Genomic DNA, 26617 nt, shown 5'->3' on the forward strand with positions numbered 1-26617 from the left:
GATGAGTAGGGGCTATTTTTTAGGTATTAATACGTAAAAAAAAAAAAAGGATTGTGTTTCCATGGTTGTTCATTAAACATGTAGCCAAATCATTCTGAAAGTAATTGTAAAGCTATAAAATTTTGCATAGGTGCTGTAAATCCGTTTTCTCTGAAGAAAAATACTTGCCAAGCCTGTAAGGATCTTCAGGAGAGGAGGCTGCACGTGTGCCAGATTGGTCCCTCTGCGCTTGTTTGTCAGTGCTTGTCCCCTCCCTGTGCACAGGGACAAACTTCTACATCTAGAAAGCAATACTTTAGGTAGGGCAGAAACCCTGCTGCAATATGGAATTTAAGAATTAAAAGTTGTGTCCTGTGTGGCTTTGAGATAGACAGCTAGATTTCTCCATGCTGAACAGACTCTTTAAATTAACTTACCTTTCATAGGGTTAAAAAAAAAAAAGTTCTGCAGCTGTTTAGGCTGAATACTCACACAGAAAGTGAATCTCTTTTTACAAGGGCAAGGACAACAGAGATCAGTAATCTGCAAAATGCATATGATGTGGTTCTTATCTCTGCTATGTGGAATTGGCCAAATAATCAGGTGGAAAAAATAATTTCCTAAAGTATCTTTTTTTGGTGGAGGGAGGAGGAGAAGCGAGGGGAAAGTCTCTTTCTCATTATGCATAAAGAAAGGAGAAAAAGTATTTCTCCTGGAGTGGGTCCAAAGCTCTTGGACTGTTTTATTTCCACCTCATTTTAAGGTGCTTTCCAATGAAAAGCTATCAGCTCCACTGCAACTTCTGTAATTAATTGCTTCCACCTTAGCACACAAATCTGGAGTTAAGCACCAGGAAGAAAAGACATTTATCGGTATCTTGATTCTGTGAGAAAGAGGATTCTCAAACCGGCTGCTGCTAATGCCTGGTGCTCCTATTTGCGGGATTAGGGATATTCAGGCTCTCAAATTTTCAAAGTATTAAATGACAGCCCATGGTCCTGAACTTGAAACTGCCTCTACTAGGCAGACACCCCACTGGCAACTGGAGTTTCCTGAATTTCAAGCCGTCCTGGCCCAGGCTGCTGCAGGCAGCGGGTCAATCCAGGGGGCCTCCCATTAGTATCATGTGCTGGTCTTTCTGCTTGCAGCCTCTAGCACACCGTGCCGTGCTGCCCCAGGCATGCTCCTCCTTGTCATCCACAAGGAATCACTAAACTGATATAATAAATTATGTTCTGCTTATGTTATAATGTAGGAGTGCAGCAAGGAGATATTTAAGATCTCTTGATGGTAACTTCTGAACTGTGTTGCCACCCTGAACTCAAAAAACGCTGAAGTATTTGTTTCTGAAGAGATGTGTCTATGATTTTTTTGTATATGGAAAGTGTGAAGTTGTGCAAGTTGTTCATTTGGGGTATAATATGGATGAAATAAGAGGCAAATTTGGAGGCTTCTGAGGTGCTGACCATCTGCTGCTTGGGTGGCTGGGAGAGCGGCTGATGCAGCCTCTGTGCGATGGCAGCCGTTCTTGGGGATGTTTTTGGTTGTCACTTCTAGTGCTGGTAGACTAGAAACCTGTCATACATCCCTCAGAGTGTTGCTCCTCACACCCGGATGGGAGGTAGGACATATTGAACTACTGCAGATTTAAAATTTGACATAATTGACATGTTCTGTGTGAACAGGAGGAAGTTGTACAACACCTTTTAAATATAGACCTGATTTTTCTCTTGGCCTTAGACCACAGTACATATAGTTACTAAGAAATAATAATACTTTCAGGCTCAGGAATGTAATTTTTAAAGTATTTTGCAAAGCTTGCAGACTGCCATAGGGTAACTTCATGATCAGCATCATATAAATGTTAGCCATTAAGAAAAATAATAATGATAATGATCATCAGCACAATAATAATTAGCCTGTCTCATGGCTTTCTGAAGCCCATGCTACCTCCAGACAGCTCATCTGCAGTAAGCTAGAGGTGGTACAATGACTGAAGCTGTTGTATAGGCAACACAACTGATCAATAGTGTAAGCAGAAGTAAGCAGAAGCAATCACTTTCATTGACTTTAGCAGGTAATTTGTGTTCATCTTGCAATTGCAGCTGCATATGAACATGGAGAGCAGCAAGCAGATAAAAGTGGCAGCACATCAATAGTTGCTGGTGGTTGGGGCCAATTACTGGAATTAAAATAACCTTTCTCAGACTGCAGCAAGATTAGCTGTTGACCCTGCTGACCTAATACAGCTAGTATTATACTTATTATCATCAGTCCCTTTTCTTGCCTCCCCTGGTTATTCTCCGTAATTGAAGATACCCACTCTTGTACATATTTTTTCTGCTGCAGTCAGATTCTCTGGATTTGAAAAGTGCCAAGATCTTTCTATTAGCAGAGACTGAGAATGCTATGCATAAAGCAAGGAGGATTCAGTTCAACATTTAGTGAATAAAGAGGGAAGGCCACCTAAAACTATACTCATTGAATAGCTCCAGTGAATCTGTAAAGACTTGAATAATCTATGCATTATACCAGGCTTAAATAATGTCTTTTATTTTATATAACTTTTCTCCATTAGAAATACTTTTATTCTGCTCTTTCTGTGTAATGATGTGCAGGGTAACCACTGAAGTGTAACACAAAATGTTTGAAAACCTCCAGAACTGTCATTAATCCATGTTCCCGCTGTAGCTTCTGTAAGTGTAGTCATGTGAGTAGTCATGTGTGGTCTTGTGCCTGACTAGAAGCTGGATGATTTAGAGCATGAACTGGAAGAGGTACCTAACTTTCCAAATAAAGTGTCCATAATTGTTACACGGGAACTGTAGGATTGTTTCCCTCCTAGATCTTGTTACACGGGACCAGGTTCATCCCCTGAGACTGCACTTTAAGGGGTGAAGAGCAAATGTGACCACTGTGAAGTTGCAGAGATCCTCTTTGCACCTTCCCTTTCCTTCACCGTGTTTAAGTTGCCTGGTGTCTATAACCAAAAGCTCAAGCAGCAGTTGTCAGTCACCAGGTAGATCTTCCAGTAATTTTCTCATTGTTCCTTCTGCAAAGTACAGGAAGGATAAATCCCTGGTGCAAATGGAGTATCTAAAGGGTGCTTAGCTCATACAGCAATATTTTCCAACAGTTAATCTCAAAGTTGTTCCTAAAGGAATAGGTAGCACAGCCTCTCTTTGATAGGGAGAAGATACAGACGGGCAATACAAAGGCATTTTTCTCCTACTACAATCTGCCTGCATACAGCATGTGAAAAATACTGTTTAGAGGGAGACACAATAATAGTTAGACCAAACATCCTCTAAATGATCATTTTTCTCTCTCGAGGGAATGGTGCCAAGTGGGACTAGGAGCATATGTAGCGGAAATAAGGAACCATGATCCGTGCCTTTGCAGTGCCTGTGAAATGAGGGAAATCTGTGCATACAAGCAGCAAATATGCTGGGAGCACAAGTGGGTCTGCAAGCACTGCCCCAAAGGAAGACACTTCAAGAGGAATGAAATCACTGTGCAAACCACCCAGCTTTAGGGAATGAGCTGTTTCTGTGCCATTAGACTGGAGCACAATGTCTAGCTTGTTCTTGGGGAATCGGAAGTGGAATGTCACTGACGGGAAATGCGGAATGTGGGATTTCTTTCCCCTGCAAAAACACATTTCTGGAGGGAGATGTTTTCACAGCAGGGGTATAAAAGCCTTTCAGGGAAAAAAAATCACAGCAGAAAATAACTTTCTTCTTTTTTTTCTGACTTGCACATAACTTGCTGTTTTCGACCTCTTTAAAAAATTCACTTGAAAATGGAAGTTTTAATTAGTTTGAACACACAGGTACCATCGGGACTTGTGCAAGAGGGCCATGCACCTCTGCAAAATTTATCCTAAAATATTTTGCTGCTTCTGCCAATATGAAAAGAAAAAAAAAAACAGCCCCTAGGGCTACATTAGTGTTTGCCCACTGTCTGGCATTACAGACTAAGATGTTGTGCTTCCTCAGACTGTTTGACAGAACAGTTATTGAAGGCAATAAATACGATAAACTACTCAGACTGAGTAGGTAAGATTAAGAACACAAAGTCAAATTTCATGAAATAAGTATAATAAAAAATAAAAGTAAAGACCCAGCGCATAAAGGTGTTTTGAAGGGACAGAATATTTAAGAGAGGTCTGGATGTGTGCTAAGCAGAAACCCAATAGACGCTATTACTCTGGTTATTGCTCCCTTCACTACTGCTACAAAGGTCTTTACTTATTCATTAGTCATTCCTTACAGAATTATAATCTATCATAGCCTTATCTTTTCCTTACCCCTTTGGGAATACAGAAAGGAAAACAAATCTATAAACTGTCCTCTCGCCACTCACCTCCCCCCTCAGCACTGCTAGAAAAGCTTCCTCATCCTTCAGGAGAACAATCAATATTAAACATCTTTTACTTTGCCAATGATTGATTGTATCTCATTTCCCATTATTCATAGAAAAAGGGACATTTGAGGTAGATTTTTTTTAGGAGATGATAGAGATATGGACACCTGAAAAATTCATGGAAACTTCTTGGCCATTTCTTTCTCACTCAGTTTTGTCAGTAACCCCCGAGGGTGGGAATGCCCCAGGAATGAAGGCTCCTCTTCCAGCTTTCATCCTCTCAAGACTGTGAGTGTCCAAGTGTAGAAAAGGCTGTCAACAGCTTAAATCCCTTAAGTAAATGCTTCTCTTAACCAATTTTTAATTGTAGATATTGAATTGAAATTGTAGATACCTTTAAACAAATCTTGTTAAAAAGCTGCTAGTTAAGAGTAAACTTTTCTCTTTACTCGAAACATTTTTTTTTCCAGCCAGTAAAAACATGTCACTTGTGTTGGATTTAAACTCATAGCCCAGCTGCTGAGGTTAGTGGGAGTTGATGATCTTTATGATGATTCTTATGTTGGTGCTAATATCTGCTCCCCAAATACCAAAAAGGAGCCTGCCAATTTGGTCTGTCCTGTCTACTGGAGAGGATAAGATTGGAGATCTGAAAAGAGCTTCTGAGCGACTGAATAAAGCCCCCAATAATTTCAGGAGCTTTGCAACAGTTGTGCAGTTCAGAATATCTCCAGTAGTCCCCGACACTGTAGAGCAAACTCACAGTAAAGCCTGAAAACCACAACTATAATGTGCTGCAGGAAGAGGAGGAGATCAGCATGGTATTAACAATTCCCTATAGCGTCGAAATTTCCCCAAAATTCTACGAGTTAAATGATACCTTGCTCTTCAAAGGAAGGCAATGAATGACCTTTGTGGCAAACTCAGCTGCTCTGGCTTGCGGGGAAATTCTCTTCCCATCTTAGAGTGGCAATGATAAAGATAATAAATTGGGATCAGGAGCCTGCTTTTATTGATCTGCTTCAGACTTGTATGCTGCCATGTCCTTAGCAGTATTTTTCCTTCTGCACCGTTATTTCTTCTGACTGTAATAAAGTTAAATGAGAAAGTCTAGAGTATCGTGGTAGGGATGTTCAATTAGTTCCACCGAGTGTCTGTGCGAGTTAATGTAATCTGAGGAGAGCAGCACTTGAGTGTGTCGAGGTTCTGCACAGCTGCAGCCCCTGCTGCAGACCTACTTGCATCATCAGACAGGGAAGGTGCAGCCCCATTTAGATGTTTGGGCCCATTTGATGTTTCACATCTTTAAAGAAAAAAAAAAAAGCTGATACTGTTTTAAGCATCTATATTGCAGTTTGAAAAGACTTTTATTTTTTATGCAATGTTTGAATGCCAAGGATGGACTCATATGCTTTAGAATGTTTTTTTTTTTAACTTACCTGTAAATGAACCCAAATCTATGGACATTAGAGGAAACTCATCGGTTTGCATAACCTGCATCTTGCATCTTTAAAAATATTGTACATACATCTTTCAGCTAACAGCATTTTTTTAAAAAAAAAATCTAAATTTCTTTCCTGTAGTTATTTCTGTAAATTCTTCAGGCAGAATGAAATGATTGCTCCATGAACTCAATATATTGCAGGAAATATTAAAGAAATACTTGTAATACCCCAGGCTACAGAAATAACATATGCAACTGAATCTTAGATAATAACTTTTAAAACTTGCCTTTAATATCAAATGAGTTTAAAATTAATATGGATTCTTATCCAGTATAGCATCATCTAATATATTAAAAAGTTCTGTTGTATTTCATTGCAGTAACTGGAGCACATCTCAGCTCTTATTTTTTTACCGAAAGTGTTAGCACGCAGTTCTGCAAGGAAGTGGTATTTAGGCAAAGTGGACATTTTATTTGATTGCTTCATGGGCCTTTAGAAGGATTAGGGATGAACCAGAGGTTCCATCTCCTGTGCTAGCAGCTTCCCAGAACGATGCAGAAGCTGTAATCGTATAAAGTGCTTACTCTCCGCAACGCTCCTTTGAGTTGTCTCAGGTTCACTACTTGTCTTGCCTGCAAAGGGGGAAGTAAGTGATTACTGTGCCCTCATTCTCCAGCTGGAAGCTGCACAGAATGAGTGGGGTCGTTCTGTATAAAGGAGCTGAAGAAAAATAACAGTGTTGTCCTAGGAAGCAGAAATCAATGCAGAAGTTATACTATTGAATACCCATGGCTTTCTCTGAGATTTAGAGAAATGAAGCTCTAATTTGCAGAAAACTTCCACGGTATGTGAAAGGTCAGAACATGCATTTGTATTTTAAATGGGTTTGTTTTCTTTCAGATATTTTCAAACTCTCCGTCTTGGGACTTGCCTGATTCAGCATGTAAGAGCAGGCTCTTCTTTTCCCATTGTGCAATCAGCAGTGCAGCTCTAATGCCATGAGTTTAATAGGGTGAGCACACTTTCTATAATAGAGAATAATGGAACAGTTTAAATCTACTAATACATTTGTTACTTTATCAAGCAGAGCATATCATGCTCTGTGTGTGGCAACCAATTAGCCTTGGTTAATTTTAGCATGTAATACAGATGGCATTTTCTTGGAAAGATAAAGTTCGTGCATCAACTCTGCAAACTTCTCACACTCTCTCGCAGGCTCATGGAGCCTACAAGAAATGAGCTCATGGGTGAAGAGCAGCTGGCACAGACTGAATTCAGGGAAAATGAAGGTGAAGTTATTGAGAAAGGCAAAATGCTTTAAATTAAAACGATTAAAAGCCCAAGCACTATCACCCAGTCTCCATTCCCTGAAGTGCCATGAAGGCACCAGAATAATCAGGTGGTATCAGGCTGGCTAAGCTTGCTGCTTGCCTCCTGGAAGATGAGCTTTGCCTCTCCTTTCTCATGGACCCCCTGGCACAGTGGTCTGCAGACTTGACGTCTTCAGCCTGCATCGCTGACACTCAGAGATTACCGGATTTAATTTGCCTGTGTACTGTCAGCAGTTCCAAACACCATAAATTGGGCACATGCACATGTCTGTGGAGACATTTAGCTATGCAATTAGCCTTTCCATAACACTTTGAAGTAATTTTGTATCACCAGTGGTGAGGGAGGCACACAGTTCATCAATCCCTCCTTGAGCACATTGTATCTGAAAATGATTGATAAAATGGGCTAGGGAACATAAAGAATGAAATTCAGTTGATTGCACTGCATTTTAAGAGGAAACAAGAAATTGAGAACATTGCTGCTGTCAGCCCTGGGAGAATCTGCAGCTAGGTTTTAAGGGCTCCATGAGCTGACTCCTGCAAGGCCATGAATAGGATTTTAAGCCTGAATGGCTAAATGGAAATAGGGGTGAGTGTTGCTCCAGCCTTTCTCCTTGCTCCCCTTGCCTGAAGATATAAGGCACAGAAGCTGAAACAGTCCCTAAAGTCTTCAGTAGATATCAACTGTTATGCTGTAGAACTCCTGCCTAAAGAAGATAGATATATGATGACAATAGTAATTATTTTTAACGTTCATTTCAGTAGTCAGGTTATTACGTATATAAAACTTCAAATTACAATTTTAAAGGGCTATTTGCATGAGTCCCAGTGTGCATGTTAGGAGTGTGCCTGAAAGGAGAGATGAGGGATCTGCAGCCTGCAGCTGCCCTGCTCCCGGGTCAGCAACACGTGTGGCTTTAACATGCAGGCTGCCATCGTCTGCAAGGGTCAGTGAGGCACAGCAGAGCTGCTGCAAGGGAAGGACAGGAGATGCCTTCGTGATGCGGCTCCACAAGAGATCAAGTAGTCCTTCTTTTATCTGTTCACCGATGTCATTTGTCACTGTGTGGTCATGATCTGTTTTTGATTTATACGTAAATGCCCCTTTTTACATTTTAGCTTAACCTGGCTTGGATACCTTGTCATTGGAGATAACTGGGTAACCGTAAGGACTTCGCTGTAAGGCGTAGGGATTTGGTGAGGCAGTATCCCGGCTTTTTGGAGTATGCTCTGGTATATCCAACGGACAACAGAGTGGATATGGTTTATCACGGCAAATGGAAAGATGCAGGGATGCAGGGAAGAACCACCTTCTTCCAAACACTGTTGTGGCATTGAAGACTGATATTCAGAAAAATATTGGATTTTGCACCTGAGACCTGCATGTTACGGGGAGCATTGTCACGAGCTTTAACTCGCATTGTATTTTATGCTCTAAGATCTGAAAATATTGGCTGTTATTCTCTTTCTGTATACTCAACAGTGTCTCAGTGTACCTATTGTCATGTGTCTCTCAGAGTTCATAAAATTTATACTGTAGTAAGAACTACTTTGTGAGTATTCCCATGTTGTTCCAAATGACAGCATAAATAAGTATCTCATGGAATAAACATTAAATAATTTAATATGATTATGATTTTGCATAGCTTAGAAATTGCTGTAGATGATTAGCATAATGTATTGGTATGTGCAAAGCTGCACAATCATTGAAGCCAACTCTCCTCCTGACCAACTCAGCATCAAGCCTTGTCCTTGAAAGCCGTCGCTGCAACAAAATGAGTTTGGTCTCTGACTTGCGAACCCTGCGGCCTTGCCTGAGGACAGCAGAGCTCAGCTCAGGGGCTATGGGACACAGCTTTGGACAGCTGGGTTCTCTAATAGCATCTGAGGAAAGCAAACTCCACTAATTATATCCTTCTTAATACAATTCTTCCTTCCATTCTCCCTTTCTGCCTGCCTTAATGCTGGCTCTTTAGGGCTGCTGACTCTTTAGGGCTATGGGGAGCAGCTCAGCTCTTCAGGAGCAGGAAGGCAGAGGCTCCTGTTCCTGCAACCTTCCACACACTTGATTTCTGCTGCCTCTTCCTTGCAGTTTGGGTTGAAACAGAAAATCCAGCTTTGCTAGAGTTTTCTTTGATCTTAAATTATATGGTATACTCTACCATGTCTACACAAGATTCCCTAGTATATCATCATTTTTCTGAATCATTTTTGGTTAAAATAGAACTGAAAAACTACTAAACTATCAAAGCTTAGTAACAGAATTAACAAAATTTAGTAATGCAAAAGAAACAGAGTCAAGAACGCAATTTCATTTCAGCTTTAATCACTGTGGACTGCCAAAAAGATTTTATCTTGCAATAAAATCCAGTTTGCTAGTAGAGCAATAAAGAGCATTTGGTTGTTTATATCCTTGTCGCCACTGAACTACTACTGTTCTTCATAACTTCAGGCAGGATTGTTTGGGGTTGAGTTTTTCTATTTCTCCATGTTATGTAGACTATGGTATTTTATTTATCATTTAAAAATCATTAGAACCAAAACTGCAATTTTCAAAAAATCCTAATGAAAATGAGCACAAGTATCATTTAAAATTCAGTACCACATAGATAGTACGTGCATTAATCTCTTTTAACAACACCTAATCCAATTCTTGAGCCACTAAGTGACAGTGTTTTCTGCAGAAGCATGTGCTACCTTGCCCAGACACATATCATCAAGTTTGCCATTGAAAAGCACAAATCTCTACTATTAACAGCACAGGTTTGCAAATTGTTACCTGCCTATGTGAATGTTCAGTTTTTACGAGCAGGAATTCATTTCCTTGGATATTACAGTCTTAGGGGAGTCTCCAAGTGCCCACGACTGCTTCTGACACTACGCTGTGCGCTCCAGTGACAATGAGAATTTTATAATAACTTGTCATTTTGTAGAAAGTAATTATTAGCACTGTTATGAAACCTGAATGTAACTATGCCCTATGCAAGTCACACTGTGCTGATTGTGCCATGAGCAAGGTGGGGAAAGACAGACTCAGTAGGAATAAAGCACAGTGTATCCCTTCATGAAAAGATCCGTTAACCATACAGGACTCTTGCCTGGTGTAACCAGAATCTAAGTGTATGCACAGATTCTTGAAGAAACATATTCATTTAGAATATTTATAAAGACAAGCATAGGCTGAAGATACTTTGTTTTATACCAACAAGAGATAGGTAATAGATATTTTTAAGACTTTATCTTTTTAAATAAATTCCTGTTTTATAATTGAGTATTTTCCTATCTCAAGATGCTTGTGTATTCACAAGTCTGTGAAATACAAATAGAAAGTTAGGTTTCAATATGACTCATTAATCAAAATTTACTTATCTCTGTGTACAAATTTAGGCTTTTTCAGGCATCCAGGCATAAACAATCTACATATGCCTGGATGATTCAAACTGTACTGATGGATTTAACTGCTTAAACCTTTAACACCAAAAGGAGAAGCTTGAAATTTTCACATTTTAGCATTAAATGGAATTGTAGCAGATGGCAAACTTTTTCTAGTTGTGTTGTCTAAGACATCCTTCTGAAACATACTTGTTCTTCTGTATGGGGTTTTTCTGCAGATAAACAGCAAAATAGGCTTCTAAGAAACCCAAACCACCATCACTTCTGTTTATAGATATAACAGCAGGTCTTAAAAGTAAAAGGCAATCAGAGTTTTCACAGATGTTTTTCCTGAAGGGCAATAATAATAGTAGATTTTGAGCAACTTTTGTACCTGGGAGCTTAGAATGTCCTTGCAGAAAATCTCCTCAGCTGTGCCACATATTTTGCAGCACCTCTGCCGAAAGATAAGCATAAAAGAAAAGATATGAGCACAAAGCAGAGTCTTTCCCAATACATTTTAAAATACAGAATAACACTATATATTATTTCAGAGCCAAATTCTATAGCTCTAGCTTATTCCACCAAGCTAGAGAGCTAAGAAGGGACGGAGGGAGAATTTCAAACCACAGCCCAAGCTCAGTGTATCAGCCACATCAACACAAGGCAGGAAGGCTGAAGTGCTTCTCAGTGCCTGCTCCTTTTGAACAAATCTCTTTCCTTCCAGTACTCTAAATGCTGCTAGAATTGCCATCTTCAGCTTATTTTAATTAAAGACAGCTGAGATTTTTAGGACAAGTGAGAAAAGAAGGATGTTCCATACGTGCTCTGCAGGCTTTTTCTCTAAAGAGTAGTCCTTCACCTCTTTAAGAAAAAATAACACATGGAGTGCTTTACACATGCGTGCACTTGGGCCCATGCATTTGGCATGCACAGTAATTACCTTCTTTTCCATTTGCTATAAAGGAACAAGCCAACAATATCCATTTTTTTTCTAGGGGGTAGATTATTTGCTGATGCTCTAATTTTAGAGACAATCCAATTACTAATAAATACCCTGCACACAAAGCACAGCAATTTTGTGCAGGAGTGACTGCTCTCACCTACCCCCAGGCTGAGTCACCATGCTCCGTGCCTTTCCAAAAGTGAGGTCATTGGCAAGAAAGTTGTTTTTTGCTGGAATTAGGCAAGTGCAGGTGGCAACTAGAGTTAATTGCATAACAGTATGAATGCTGGATATTCTAAAGAAAGCCAAGCATTTTCCACTGATCCTAATCTGTTTGGAAATAAGTTGCACCTGTGAAGAACCATTTCACATGAAAACAGAGCTCAGGTGCACTCAGTGCCTGTCCTTGTCTCTGCCTGCCTCTCATGTTGAATCCAGGTGCCAAAGAGGGAGATAAGAGCTGGAGTCAACAGCTGGGCAAGGACTACAAAGAGCGGTGCTACAGAGGGAAACATATAAGCTGATATATCTACAGGAAAGTAATGGAAAGCAAATACTTGAAGAGAGTGAGAAATGATAATACAGAATATTTGCAGAACCATAATGGACTGGAAACTGAAGATGAGCTGGGAAGGGAATCTGCCTTACAAAAGAAGGTGCCATAAATTTGTGCTTGTAAAGGAGTCTCACTGCAGCACAGAGAGAAAATCAACCCTCCCCATAGATAAGAGGTGCTAATGAAGAAAGGATTTCCCCAATTGTAACTTTGGTGAGCTTGAGTTAAGATGAGTAGAAACACAATCTGTGAAGAGTCTGTAGGAACCCGAAGGTGGTGAAAGTGGAAAGCACTTCAAAGTGATAAGGTAGGATGAAATTATTTTAGAAAAAATATCTTCTTAATGTTGGCTTTAATGTTCCCATGGCACTCCTTCATAAAAGTCAGGTTTACTGTAGAGCTCTAACCTTCAGTAGTCACTTTTTTTTTTGGGGAGGGGGGGTCATGTTTTATGAATACCCAGGCAGTTCTGCCTTGGAAATGACTATATTTTTGGAATATATATATATTATTTTGGGAAAGTCTATTTATTTCTGCACCTGAATGTGCTTGGATGTCAGCAAGGCTCTCTGCAGGTGCAGAGCTCATGTGGGTTGGAGACAGCAGCTGGCTCAAGCTCTGCAGCTCCAGCGGCTTTAGGAGCTGTTGTTCCAGCCCTGTTTATTGTGTCTGCCTCCAGATCTGCCATTCTCATTTCTTCTGACCAAAGCACCTTAGCTGGATGAGAATGGACAAGTCGGATAAGATGGTGGTGCTGGAGACAGGGAGTAGTTTGTAGACTGTAGCAAACACTGTGCACTGCTGGTAAATCTTTGTCACCTAGCAGCACAAGGCAGTCTCATTTTGGGTGCTGGTGATATATTTTTTGTAGGTTAATTAGGTGCTGTCTCTCTTGGCAATATTGTGTAATAAGGAAAAATAATTTTAAATAGTATTTTTAATACTTTTATATAGGAAAGTAGGAAAAATAATGCTTCAGTTCCCTTTGTCCACAAATGAGCAATCAGGCATTTAAATGAGCTTTTGATTTCAAGAAAGGAAATGTTTTCTTTTGATGCAGAGATGGGAGCTTGCAGTGAGACAATGCTGCCGCTCTCCATGTACCGTTGTATTTAATGAGGTTACAATTAGCAGGTGAAATAATCGCAGTGGCCGCTCTGCTGTGGCAGCTCCCGCGCGTGCCCCGGGCTCGCCGCTCAGCCCCGAGGCTTGCGGGAGCTGCCGCCTCTCCCCTCAGCGCGCAGCGAGTGTCTGCGTGTGAGCCAGGGTGGAACAGACAGTTCCAGCCGGCGTCAGGCGGAGTGAGCAGGTGAGGAAGGTTGCAGGACAGGCCCTTTGCTGGAATCTTTTCATTATTCTTGGTGCATTTTGTTTGGTTTTATAAATGGGAAGCGCATGAAATGGCTACTGCACAACAAATCAAAGTGGCTGTTGAACCACAAATCCTTGCCAGAAGAGCAGTCAAGCTTTGGGGTGACTGCTTTCTTTAAAATATCCTTCTACTAGCAGCTATTTTTCATTCGGGAAAGAAGACATATTGCACCTGAACGTAAGGGCTCAGGTATTCAGAGGAGTTTGGCCTCTTGTTTAAAGGATTTTCGAAAGTGCTTAGTGCCTAAGAGCTCCCATGGCTTTCTAAACCACTCTTTTGAAAAGCTGTTCAAATCAACAGCATTTTTTCTACTGACATGCTTGGGTTTATTGTCATTTCCATCTGTGCGATGGCATGGGCCCTTAATGGTATTTAATTTATTACCATGACTCCAGATGCATTAGGAATTCTGAGCACTCAGTAATTCCAGGTGACTACTGTCAGCAGATAAGCTTTTACCTCTCCCCAGCTGTCATTTTCTGAAGTGCACAAAGTGAGGTGACCAGTACTTTAAAATCATTATCTATTAAATATTATCAGCCTTATCACATGAGGACATCATGTTTTATTAAGCTATTTAAATGTGACATCCCTCCTATATGTGTATGTATCTATATGCACTAGAGCTTGAACTCATAAGGTAACATCCATGAAGAACACAGGACATAACCCACCTATCCAAATCACTCAGCATGCATAAAGCCTGTAGAAAATGTCAATACTTGTTATAAATGGAGTGTGTCCACATTTTCCTGCAAAGCATAGTCATTTTTATCAAAAGTGCCTTCCTGAGGATGCTCCTGGAAAGCGGTTTCTCCCCTGGGCAGTGCAGAGCGAAGGGGAAGGAGGCTGCAGGGCAGCCCCTATGGATGGGACACTGGCACCCCATAGCACAGCATTTCCTTGGCTTTGGTGAGGGTCCCCTTGCTTCCCTGGTTTCGCGAAGATGAACTTTGCATTAGTGTTTCTGATGCTGGGAACAGTCTAAACAACCCATAGTATAGAATGAGCTTTGTTTGCTCTGGTAAAGTAGATACTGGGCCAGTGGCACGTTACCTATGATGGTTCATCCTGAGATCAAGACCCTAAAAGATCATGGATCAGCAAGGGGGGATGTCTGCGGAGCAGAGTGGTGTGGTAATAAATACTAGATGATGTTTCTAGCTACCATATAATCTGTATTCCACAACTGTATTTCTCGTATTAAAAAAGGAAAAGTGAATTAGCATCCCATAGAGATATTTTGTTTATGGTTGCTTATTTGCAAACTTGATTATCACAGAAATAAAATACTCAGAAATGCAAAACCCCTTTTAGTAAATCTAGCTTTTAATCTACTTTTGCTAGAATTTAATTATTTAAGATGAAAATAGGAAAAAGAAAACCTTGTTGGAAGGATCATAGTCTGGGACTTAAAATATGGATTTTTTTTATCATCCACTAAAGAGCAGAAAACAAGATATACCAGAGTCTTAAAATTTTCATATTGCAGAGAAATAGAGGACATTTTTGTTAGATGTGGGTCTGTTCTCACAGACCTGTTTTGCTGCAGCCTGTTCCTGCTGACCTCAGAGGACTTAGCCCTGACTTCCACTGTGGTAATTGAGACCTGAACAAAACTTGTGAGCTGTGCAGAGCGCTGCACAAATCGGAGCAGCTGGTCCCAGCTTCATCACTGCATATAATTGTATTTAAGGGGCATCTTTGTGCATCTTTTACATGAACATAACAGTATTTATCTCTAGATTCAGGGAAAGCCTGGGGTTTATATTATTAACAATATGCCTATATTTTGTTGCCCTCTTCCTTCTGTCCCCGTTCTGCCTTGGCTAGCGGGCTGGGCCCTTCTTGGGGCAGGGGGCTCTGCAGAGCTGCTGCCTTAGCAGCGTTTCCTCAGCGGTGGCACCGAGGTGGCTCCTCTTGTTGAGGACCCCAGGTTCAGAGATGTGGCACCCGTCACGCACGGAGCATTAGCTCTGGATGGGGACACATCTCCCGCAGGTAGCGCTGTAGAGGGCTCTGCACCTCTGGGTTGCACAGGATGGCTGGGCAGGTTTCCTTGACTTGAGAGAGCAGGAGGGCCTGCAGCTCAGCTGGTCCCGTGTCCTTGCAGGTGATGTGTTTTCCAGTATGTCACGTAATTGGGAATACGTCCATCCACACACCATTTCAGGATAGTTAGCAAGTTTCCCTTCCCAGAGATGCCAAGGTGTCAATGTGTGCAAGTGGTGATAACTGCCCAGAAGTGGTGGCATTGATTGGGATTGATTTGTTGATTGGTTTTGAATCACTGCTCATCTGGAATCCATGTTACTAGTGCCTGGGCAGGGGAGAACAGAGCGTTCCAATTAGCTGGAGCTCATTTTCAACCATGTCAGCCAAGACCAACCAGATGGGAGAGGGTTTGTCACACTGCTTGCAGAGGCCTGGCCATTGCATATGGCTCAGTCCAGGCACCTGGGAATTGCTTTTTGCGGGAGAAGGAAGGCAGCAGGGGAAGGCAGACCCCAGTCACTGTTATTTGCTGATTAGGTTGCAGGCTGCAATGCACTCGATGTAACCCAGGTGGCTTTGTTACCTAAACCTGTCCCTCATAAACCTGGATTTGTGTCTGCCAGGCAGGAGTTTCTGCCCGCTCCTTGGTGCTGTCCCAGTGAGAAGGGGCAGGATGCAGGCGATGACCTGCCCCACGTGCCGGGCCTGAGGAAGGGCCTGCCCGGCCTCCCGCGGCAGCGCAGCGGCCCAGCGCCCACGGCCCTCAGTGTCACTTGGCACTCTGAGCTGCGCGCGGGCAAAGAGCTGGACATCCGAGGCCCTTTTCTGCTCCAGCGCAGTGACCAGCCCTCTTGGGCAGCAGTGCTTCTGGTCTGCAGTTCGGTCTGGGTACTGTTCGCTGCTTGTATGTAAATCAAATGATCTTGTTTGGCAAGGTCGTCTGTTGAGAGATCAGCATCTGTGTCTGAGAGCACTGCTGATGTCCTGTCCCCATGGCAGCAGGAGTCATCTACCCTCTCTTCCCCTAAAATTACATTTTCAGAGACATCTTTGCTATGACCAGAGCTGCTGCCCTGCTTCCGCGGGCATTTGTCTTCACGAGCCCCAGCCCAGACTCTTCCACAACTGCTCTCTCCCTTTGACATTCCTTTTATTGCTCTCTCGCCGACTGGCTCATGCTAACACATGTTGGAACAGTAACATCTTTTTGTAGCATGAGTTTTAATTATTCTTCATCTTGCCCCCGGGACCGTTGTTTGCTCTAAAGCTTCCTGCAGGTGCACATTTCTTACGGTGTAATTCACTGTGTTCCCTGGGAGCTGGTGCAGCCGTCTCCCCAGGAGCTCGTGCGCTGTTTGCCTCTTGGCTCCTCGGCCCTTTTCCCTGAGCATCCAGGTTGCTCTGATGTCGGCTGGCGCACTGGAACAAGGCTTCCTAATGACAGGAGAAAGGAGAGATGAAGGCAGGCACTTTCAAAGCAACTTCTGCCCTTTCAGTATGCAGTCCTCATCAGATGGAAGGGAAAGTCAGCATCCGAGTCCCATAGGTGGCTTCCAAGATTTTTTTTTTTTCTTTTTTTCTTCCAAACTGCCTTAAGAGCGGAAATGGAGAAAATGATTTATAAAACAAATAAGTTAGTGAATGATTCCATATAAATAAGCTGGGTCCTCCTATTGGATGCCTGTTTTGCTGTGCTTTCTGTGATTAATTGCAAGACTAATTGAGGAAGAACTTATATTAACTGTGCTACAAAGGCTTGCAGATCTGCTCTCAATCTGCCACGTAGCTCTTGTGCATTATTACACTCCTGTGCTGTGTCTCTGATAGCTCTGCAGTGTCCCCTGTTTAGCTGGTGGGCTCCGTAAGCCTTGGCTAATTAGTTTTACATTCGGCACCTTGTCGTTACAGTTTGCTTGCTTGATTCTCTGTGCCATGGTGTTTGCTGCAGGTTTTGTGAAATACATCAGGTTTTGCTTCTCTAAAGCATGGAAAATATAAACCCTGGCAGTTTTGTTCTCAAAGATCATGGTTTACTTTTTAGCACATAGTATGATGACTTTGTCTGTGAGCTGCATCTTGGCCCATCATGTTAGTGTCTCCCCTTTATAATCTGCACTTGACAAATTTACTGCAATCCAAATAACAACATTATTTGCTGGAGGTATCTGCTGCAGGGTTGCCATATAAATAGAAGTTCTCCAATAATCTCTGATCAGTGCAGTAGATCTTGTTTCAGTGGGATAAAACCAAGCAAATATTTCAGATTTTCTGAGGGTACTCTCTCTGGGATGGAGAAGAGGAAGGACACGTCATCCTCCTCTCTGGCCTCGACAAATTTCATCTTGCTTTGCTCACATACATTCAAACTACGTCAGTAATGAGTATTTAGTTCACTCACCTGAGCACATCATCGCACTGCCAGCGTCCTCCCATTAGCTGCTCTTTGTGGTGCAGCAAACACAAGCTGCTTGTTCTCATTTCCATGACCTCTCCTCACTCGGTTATCTCTCAATTCATTACCGGGATGTTGCCTTCATGGCCCAATAACAGCGGTGCGCGTTGCTCATTTATTACAATTTCCGAGGAGCGCCTCGGTGCAGCCGGGGGAAGAGCTCCCCCAGCTGTGCACTTGCTCCGTGCTTCCCTCAAGCCCTGCTCCTTGCCACGACCCTGGCAAAGCAGCAGCGCAGGGGCAGCTGGCAGTGCGTGCGGGCCACCGTGCGAGCCAGCGCTGCGCTGCTCTGTGACTGTCTCTGTCCCCGCGGTAGGTGAAGGCAGAGAGCAGTGGTCTTGGTGAAGAGCCTGAGAAGCATGCGGGCAAAGGACAGAAATTACAAAGAAATTCTGCTCATGTACGTGTGCACTAATCTGCCTGCAAATTCACTGGGATTTTTGCCCTGGGCCTTGGCCTCGCCTGTGCATGGGCAGGGGAATCTGCGCTCTGCTTTGTGGCACAGGCTGGGCCCTGCTCACCCCTTCTGCCACATGCAGCTCGGGCTTTGCTTCTTTCATTTACCAACCTAATGAGCTGGGAAGTCATTCCTGGGCCCTTCATGCTATTGGAGAAGAAAGCAAGGCTTTCATAATTAGCTAATGCATCTATTATGTTTTTTTTTTTTTTTTTTTTTTTTTTTAATACCTTGTTGTTAATTAGTTACCATTGCTGGAATTAGTAAAACAGCTTTGCAGTGCCTAAACATTGTATAGAATGATAACAGATGACCATTTATTGACATTTTAACCTGAAGAGTTATATGTTGCAATATTTTCTTAGGCAAATTTCCCATTGATTTCTACCAAAAGGTCCTTTATAACTAAGGTCAAGCTATTTCTAGTGTGCATGGCCACTCAGAGCCTGGAGCCTCTACCCATGTAAAGTGGGTAGAGAGAGGATTAATTACATTCAGCACCCACTGCCTGCAGGGACAAAACTGAAAGGGATAGGAGGAGAGAAAGGAAGATGAGTTTGCCCTGACTAGATGCAGCAAGCTTTGGGAGGAGAGTTTGCAACTTAATGCCATGTGTGCATGTTCGCATGGGAACAGCTGGACAGAGAGGATATGGGGAGATTAACGCTGGAACTGTTCTTAATAGACTACAAGCAGAACTACGATGGACAACTTAGCATGCTATATTGAATTGTGTTCTCCATTAAGAGGAATAGTGATTTGAGGGCCTAAATTAAAATATGGTTTTGGTTTATTTCAATTTTAATTCATTACTGTTTAATTCAACAGTATTTCATACTATTTTCTTGCCTGGTGCTGTAGAGCATCCTGCCTTGTTCTCATGTGAAGCATAGATACAAATCCCAAACCTGTGACTAATCTTTCAGTCATTCACTGCTGCATCTTCTAGCATTGCTCAGCACTTTAATTGTTATCCTTTCAAGGATGGAGACTAAAAGACTCACCCACCTGTAATGTCAGGCAAGAAAGAGGCACCCCTTGCAGGAGGAGGAAGTACTTGATGCTTTCCCCCCAGTGCATTATAGCAAATGTACCACAGTACCAGGCAGAACAAAGCTACAGAGATTTTTGTTCTTGAGCGTGTTTGTATTTGGGGGGGATTAATTTAATTGCACTGCATTTTTGTGTATGCAGTATATGAAATGTGCACTTCCCTGGCTTATGCAAAGGTGGCTTTAGCTGAAGTTGCAATGTCTGTTTATTTGAATAGAGTTTAAAAAGTGTGAGGGAAGACAAAGAAATGAAGAGTTGCATCATTAAGCATTCAACATAGGCACACAGAGGTTCGGCAATCCTGCCTTCCCAGTGGTAACCACTTTCTTTGGTTCTGGTCGTTTAGTTAAGCATCAAAGATATTGCAAAGCTTTGTTACTACTTCTCCTTTCATTAACTGCTGTCACAGAAACTGAATTTAACACTTGCTATCTCTTCCCGTAGTTTCTACTCTGCAATGGGCAAGTTTAAGAAAGTGGAAAGTGTAGCCACTTGATTAGGAATCCAGAAAAGAAAAGTTTGTGGGGGTCCTGCTGACACAACTTCTGAAATTTTCATGGCACATGTCAAACACGTGCTGCCTCTGACATAACTGAACCCCTTGCAGGTTCCACATGATTTCTGAGGATGGGAACCTCTACATCTTAGTACCACAATCATTTTTTGGAGATAATCTGTCATCTGAAAACCTTGCAGGTGGAAATTAGCACACATTAGCCTGCTCCCAGCCCAGAGAGGCTCTCTGGCTTTAAAAGAGTATTAAACGGGATCTTCTGTGGCAGTACACTGATTTTCTGATGAAAATCAAAGAGTTTATCTTTGTCCACCCACCATTTTTTTTTTCATTCAGACAATTAATCAGCAATTTGTAAGGACAAAAGTGTAGATCAGATGTCGCTGATGCCTCAATGATTCTATGTGAATAAATGCTGCTGACATTGGGCTGCGAGAGGTCTGACAAGGAAGGAGCTGGCAGGCTCCTCTGAATGAGTTACTGCTTGTGCCTTGCCCAGCTCAGCAGGGGCTCTCGAGCGAACCCTGTGCCTCCCTCTCGTGGGGATTGTTCTCCCCACAGCGCGTGTCCCTGGCGTGGAGAGACCCTCTGCAGGAGCAGACGGTCCCATCCGCGAGAGATGCAGGCCCAGACGTTGTGCTGGGCAGGAGCAGTAGTGAGCAGGACCCTCCCGCTGAAGCTGTAAAGCATAAGCCAAGACGTTTGAGGGTTGCTAAAGATACTTTACTTGTTCCTTCACTCTTCACTCAGGAGGCTGCAGGATGCTGTGCTGCAGTGAACTCAAGGGAACAGGAGAACAAAATGTAGTTTTTTTTTTCCTCTTGATCCGTGTGTGCACATTTTTTGCGGTGTTATTTTTTGACCCTCTTTCACAGTGGGCAAACTCTTGGAGGGGTCCAAACATAATGTTGTATCCTGCTTGCATTGCTTCCAGATGTGTTTGTTCACTCCTAGCATAGGGAAGTAGGCAGGATCAGAGCTTTCAGAAAGGCTTCAGCTGATGCATCCTGCCCATTAAAGACCAGCGAGACAGAGCGGTAACATAACAGCTCAGCATGAGCCAAGCAACGTTATCTCTGGATGTACAACTAACTGGATACCTGCTTTGAAAGTCATGACCTAATGATCTCAGTATTCAGTCTGAACGCATTAAGCACAAAAAAAATGCTGCTACCCAATGTTTCTCTTTTGAGATGCACCTCTAGCATGGCCATTAAATAGGTTGTGTGAGACACCTCAATTTCATTCAGGAAGTACATACATTTTCTTGGTGGGTTTAGCTGTGCTAGAATGCTGCAGCACATGTCCATGCCCATCTGGTTCTGCAGAAGAGATCATGGCCATCAGAACAGCAGCTTTTGGAGTCCAGAACAGCTGCATGGAGTAACTTCCCTTCCTCCAGGAGATGCAAGTTAACAGCTGTGTAGCATCACCCTGCAAGTTTAATGAAGACATTTCGGTTTTATTCTGTGATCTATAACAAACAAAAAAGCATATGCATAATAAGCATAGAAACATTTTATACCAGATATTTTAATTAAAAGTTTTATTTATGATATTTTAGTCCATTTGAAACGCTGAGAATAGCTCTACCTTTAATGCAGGAGGGATTTTCTTTATCTACACATTTTTTAAAAAAGGAAAAGAAATAGAGATGTTTTTACATTAAGTGCCACTATGTCAAGTACAAAGTGGAATCCTAGATTTTATTTTTTAATGAAACTTAATTTAGCCTAGTTAAGAAGCCAATAACCATATTTCTAAATTCAGTTTATTAAAGTAATAAACACAGCTATTCCAGGAAGTGAAAACATTTCTGGATATGAAATAGAGAGTTCCCTGAAAAAGATATTCAAATGTGGGCACCTGACATTTAACAAGTAAACCTATACATTTTGGCATAAACCAGACTTTTTTTATTTCGGAAGGCGTAGGTGTCCAGCCTCTGGTGGCTGTGAATGCTGTAGATTCTTAGTGTTCTTGAGACCTTGGCTGATTTTGTTTAGACATTTCAGGTGAATTGGGATGTCTAATTTGAAGCAAGAAGATATTCTTGGGCTTGTTTTGGGATCTGATTTTCAAATCCGGTGGCAGTTTTGACTGCATTAGGGAGCCTGAAATGACAGGATTGGATCTGTTATTTAATAGCACCCTTAACTCTTCATACAATATAGTGGAAGAATACTGAAATAAAGCACAGGTATTAAGAAAGGTCATTAGTCCTGGGCAACAGAGTGTATTTTATTCTCATGATGACTAAATTCCTAGGAGTTTTAGAAAGAACAAAATGGAGAGAACCAAGCTTGGGCTATTGCCCCCCAACCCCAACTGAAATAGGAACATCGAGCTTCTTCCCCAACAGGCAAGGGCTCAGGCTCTGAAGTTTTTGCCTCCTTTGTCTCCCAAGGAGTGAAAATGTTATTTTAATAGATGGGGGAACTGGAACACAAACAGAAAGGGTTAAAAAGGCCGGGGCCGGGGATCCTTGCAGCCCGAGGCGGGGAGTTCAGGCTCATAGGACCTGTGGAAGAGCTCAAGGGAGTGACCTTTGCCAGTCCCAGGGACAGCCTGAGTGGGACTGAGCTCAGGCTTAGGTTTTGAGACAGGTTTTCTCTGTAATGCTTTAGTCAAAATAAACACTATTTTAGAGGCTATTCAGCTGCAGGTTCTCCCAGGGGGATTAGGTGCCAGGACTGGCCACAGGCGTTTGGCCTTGGCCCAGGGCCTGCCAGGACAGGCCCCCTCTGCCCCTGCACTCAGCAGGGAGACGGATATACTCACAGTCATGGCCTAGATCCTCTGCTTGCCCTGTGAAATGTGCTCCTCATACTGTAATGGAATGGTCCCTTCAACAGGCTTTTTTTCACCCTCCAAGTGTTTTGTTCAGATGCAGAAAACTTGATTAACCTTTCTCCTAAATCAGCATGCGGATACAAGGGAGATATAGATAGAAGCTATAGGATAGATAGAAACATTGTATATCTGTAGATATCCAGAGGATATTCCTGGATAAATATAGATTTTTTTGTTTTTGAGCATTAATCCCAAATTAGCCAATTCTTGATTTTCCATGTTTCTTTTGGGCTTTCTGTCCTCCCTCACCTTAGCGTATGGAGGTGTCCTTCCAATTTCTGTCAGCATGCATGCAGTTATTTGAAAAGTTAAAGTGTAATTACAAGTGAACTAAGCAGGTAGAAATTCTTATTAAAAAGGTTTTGGAGCTCAGCAGAGGTCACTTGCATCTGATGTTTAATATTTTGAGGGACTTGCAAGACAGGTTCCCCAGGAAGACAGGCAGCTCCCTGTGAAGGCCACGCTCGTTTTGGCTGAGGCACCCATCTGGGTGTTGTTCCAGGTGACTGATCCTTCACTTTCCTCTCATGAACTGAACGGAGTATGACAATTCCCCATTCCCCAGGTCCTACATGAACTGCAGATAATTAATTTCTTTACTTTTTTTTCTTCCAAAGGTAATTGCTCTGATTTGCAGCTAATGATTTTTTTTTTCTTTTTCTTCAAAGAGCACAATTTCATTGCATTTCTGAAGTTAAAGAAGCCTCCACGCAAATGCTTTCCAGAATCCCTGGGGAGGTCCGACTCGTCCAAGTATTGTGGGGCTTGGAGCATCCCAATCCATGATCTCCTCCTGGGTCCGTTCCTTAAAGCACATACCAAACGTTTGGTTCTCCCCATTTTTGCCATATTTTAGATACCTCTACTGCTTTATTTTATGATTCTTTAAGAATATCAGTTGGTTTTATTTAAAAAAGAAAATATGAAAGGAGAGTGAGCAGTCCTGACATGCCACAGGCAAAGGCACACAGGCACTGCTCAGTAATATGAGAAGCCTTTTCCATTTTCTCTGAAAAAATATTATATGTTATAGAGAACATGATAGAGGGAGGCTACCCTCCATTTCCAGAGCCCAAACACATACAAACCAGGATGTGTTTAGTGGCATTATTGAGAATTTCAGCAACTTTCTCTGCCCTCCAGGCATAGCACATTAGCTGAGTGTGTGTAAGAGGAGCACTTGGACTAAAATGAGAACAGAGGCAGACAGGAGAGCCAACCACTTGGAGAAAAGCTTCTGAGATAGCTCCCATGAAGAATTATCACGTATCAGCAGCTGCTGAATGACACGGCAGCCGAGCCAAACCCCCAGCGTGCAGCACCTGCTCGCTGCACATTGCTGGTTTTGGCAGCGAGCTGGAAAGCATTGAGCCTGTTTCTGCAGCTCCCCAACGCACAAGGTCCCTGTCCTTATCCTCTGTGTGGGGACGGGATGCGCTGCTCACACGAGTGCTGTTTCCCCTTTGCTTGCCTTAGCCAGAGTGTCATCTGGATCCCTTTGTAGTAATCTGTTTGCAAGTTGACTGCATGTTGAGTTTTGGGTTTTAACCCAGAAACTTTTCAAAATCATACGGTAAGGTTGTATATATTTCGGTGCAATGTTTACTGTGGTTTATGTTCTAGGAAACAACATTAACATGCTGTAATACATTTAAATAAAAGTGCCTTATTTCCTACTGGAATTTCATGCTGTTTATGAATTTATGAATTGGATTTCTGAGGGATAGTACTAAGCTAAAAGCAATTTTCAAAGGGACAGGCAGCAAGTCATTAGCAACACTTTGAAAATAAATTCTTCCTGTTCTGCATCAGTGAGATTTGTGATCCCCTTTACATATACATTATTGTGGTTATTCATTGGTTATCTTCTTGGTGCTGTTAAAGTAATCAGGAAAAATGTATTGCATATTATGAGCGCCATTTGTATTGTAGTAGCCTCCAAAGTAGGAACACAGGAACGCTGAAAGGGAAATGGAACTGGGGAAAGATCTCCAGGGGGAGCATATCCTGTCTCCTGCTATCATAGCATGTCATTTAATTCATTACATAGATACAAGTAATCTAAAACTCTTACATTTTGTTGAATTTGAAGGAAAAATATAATTCTAGTGTGCCTAAAGATTATTAAAATAAACCAATAATGAATGTAATTATTGTAAATTATAACAGATATTAAATCTTCATGCTATTTACAGTTGCCTTAATTTAAGGTTTTTGGAAGAAATGTTTGTTTTATTCTGATGAGCTGTCATTTGTTTTCCTGGGTGTTTTTAGTGGAAGTAATTGAAATCTGTCAGATCTTTTTTTCTTTCATAGTCTCCCTTTAGAGCAAGGCTGTAACAATAGTGGGTCAGTGCATATTATGTTTATTGTTATTAGTGTATATTATTACAGGAGCAGTTAGGTGCTCAAATGGTATTAAAAGTTGTGGCACTTGGATCCCTCGCTCTTGTCTGCCCCTGCAACTGTTTGTGGTAGCTGGTGCAAGGCTCCGGTTGCACATGTGGCTTAAGGAGGTTGCACCTTCACCCTGAGCTCCTTCCCAGCTGGTCCTCACGACCTCACTTGGGTCCCTCGTGTGAAATGTAGCCTCCATCATCTTCGCTGGGGAATGTGTGGAGTCCTGCAAAGTTCTCCTAGTGCATCTGCAAGTAGCAGTTTAGTTCAGACTGGGAGTGAGATTTTGAAAGATCTCTGAACTTCCTGCATTTCAGTTCACATCTCAAAGTACATGAGCTGGATGCCTTGTGGATACACTGGAGGAAGTGCTCCAGGCATCTTCCTAACATGCTCTACCACCACTACTAGGCATTCAGTGTGTGGGTAGGCATCTCCAAGGCATGCCCAGTGGGCAGCAGCTCCTTAGCACTGCTGTGCTGCAGAGATCTGCTGTAAGACACGTCCACCCATGCGGCTTACAGTGCCAGTGCCCCTTGCTGCACCAGCAAGCCTCATCTTCAGTTCTCCTCTTCAGTACAAATGCATCAACATTTTCTCTTGATGTCTGGGAAACGAACTTCTTAAAGAGGATTTGCTGTTATATTTCTCAAGTGTGAGATTTATTTTAGACTACAAGGATTTCATCTAAAAATATTTTTTTAGGAGGGAGAGCTATGCAGCTGAAAAAAAAACCTATTTAATTCCTATGCAAGTTGCCTGCAGCATTCTGCCTCTGTGAGGAGAACCCTATGGAATTTAAAAGCTCAGTGGCTGAAGAGCTCTTTCAAATTATGAAGAGAGCAAAATAGCTCCTGTAGTGTTTTTTTCCTAGCTGTTTTGGCTGTTTCTCTCTTTCCGGTTGAAACTGCCTGAAGTGAGACTAATCAGCTATTCCTCCAGAGAGAAAGCCAGGCAACTGGAAATAAAAATAATAAATCATGACATTTTACTATAAAGAAACAATATACATTGAGGGAGTGTCTTTTACAACCTTATATTGCCATCTTCAACCACAGCAAGCTAATAAAATGTGAAGTTAATTCAAGTTGGGTGTTTTTAGCAAATCGTCATGTGAATACTGCTATGTCTACATGCACATTTTCCAGACAGAATAGAAATGAAAAGTTAAATTTTAAAAGAGGCTTTCCTTCTTTTTACCTGTTTCCTGAATATTCTGAATCGCAGAATGGGATTGCATTTTATTAGTAATTGCTCATTGCTGTGATAAATTGTGGATATTGGTTGCATTAATTATCTCTTTATTTTGACATGTACCAAAGCCTAGGTTTCACTCGAGGGCACGTGTTTTTCACTCAGATTTCTCTGAACACACCTCAGGTGATTGGATACATTACTGTACTACTGATAATTTTGTTCTGTGTTTGCTCGGTTGCATATGGCAAGAAATATCTTTACTCTTTTACATTTTTAGGTAACTGGAGTATTGTTTTCATATGACTTTTCATACAAGCTGAAATAGAAGGCATT

This window comes from Tinamus guttatus, unplaced genomic scaffold, assembly GCF_059628265.1.
Source record: "Tinamus guttatus ecotype Peru unplaced genomic scaffold, ASM5962826v1 Tinamus_guttatus_pri_ptg000451l, whole genome shotgun sequence".
Lineage (NCBI taxonomy): Eukaryota > Metazoa > Chordata > Aves > Tinamiformes > Tinamidae > Tinamus > Tinamus guttatus.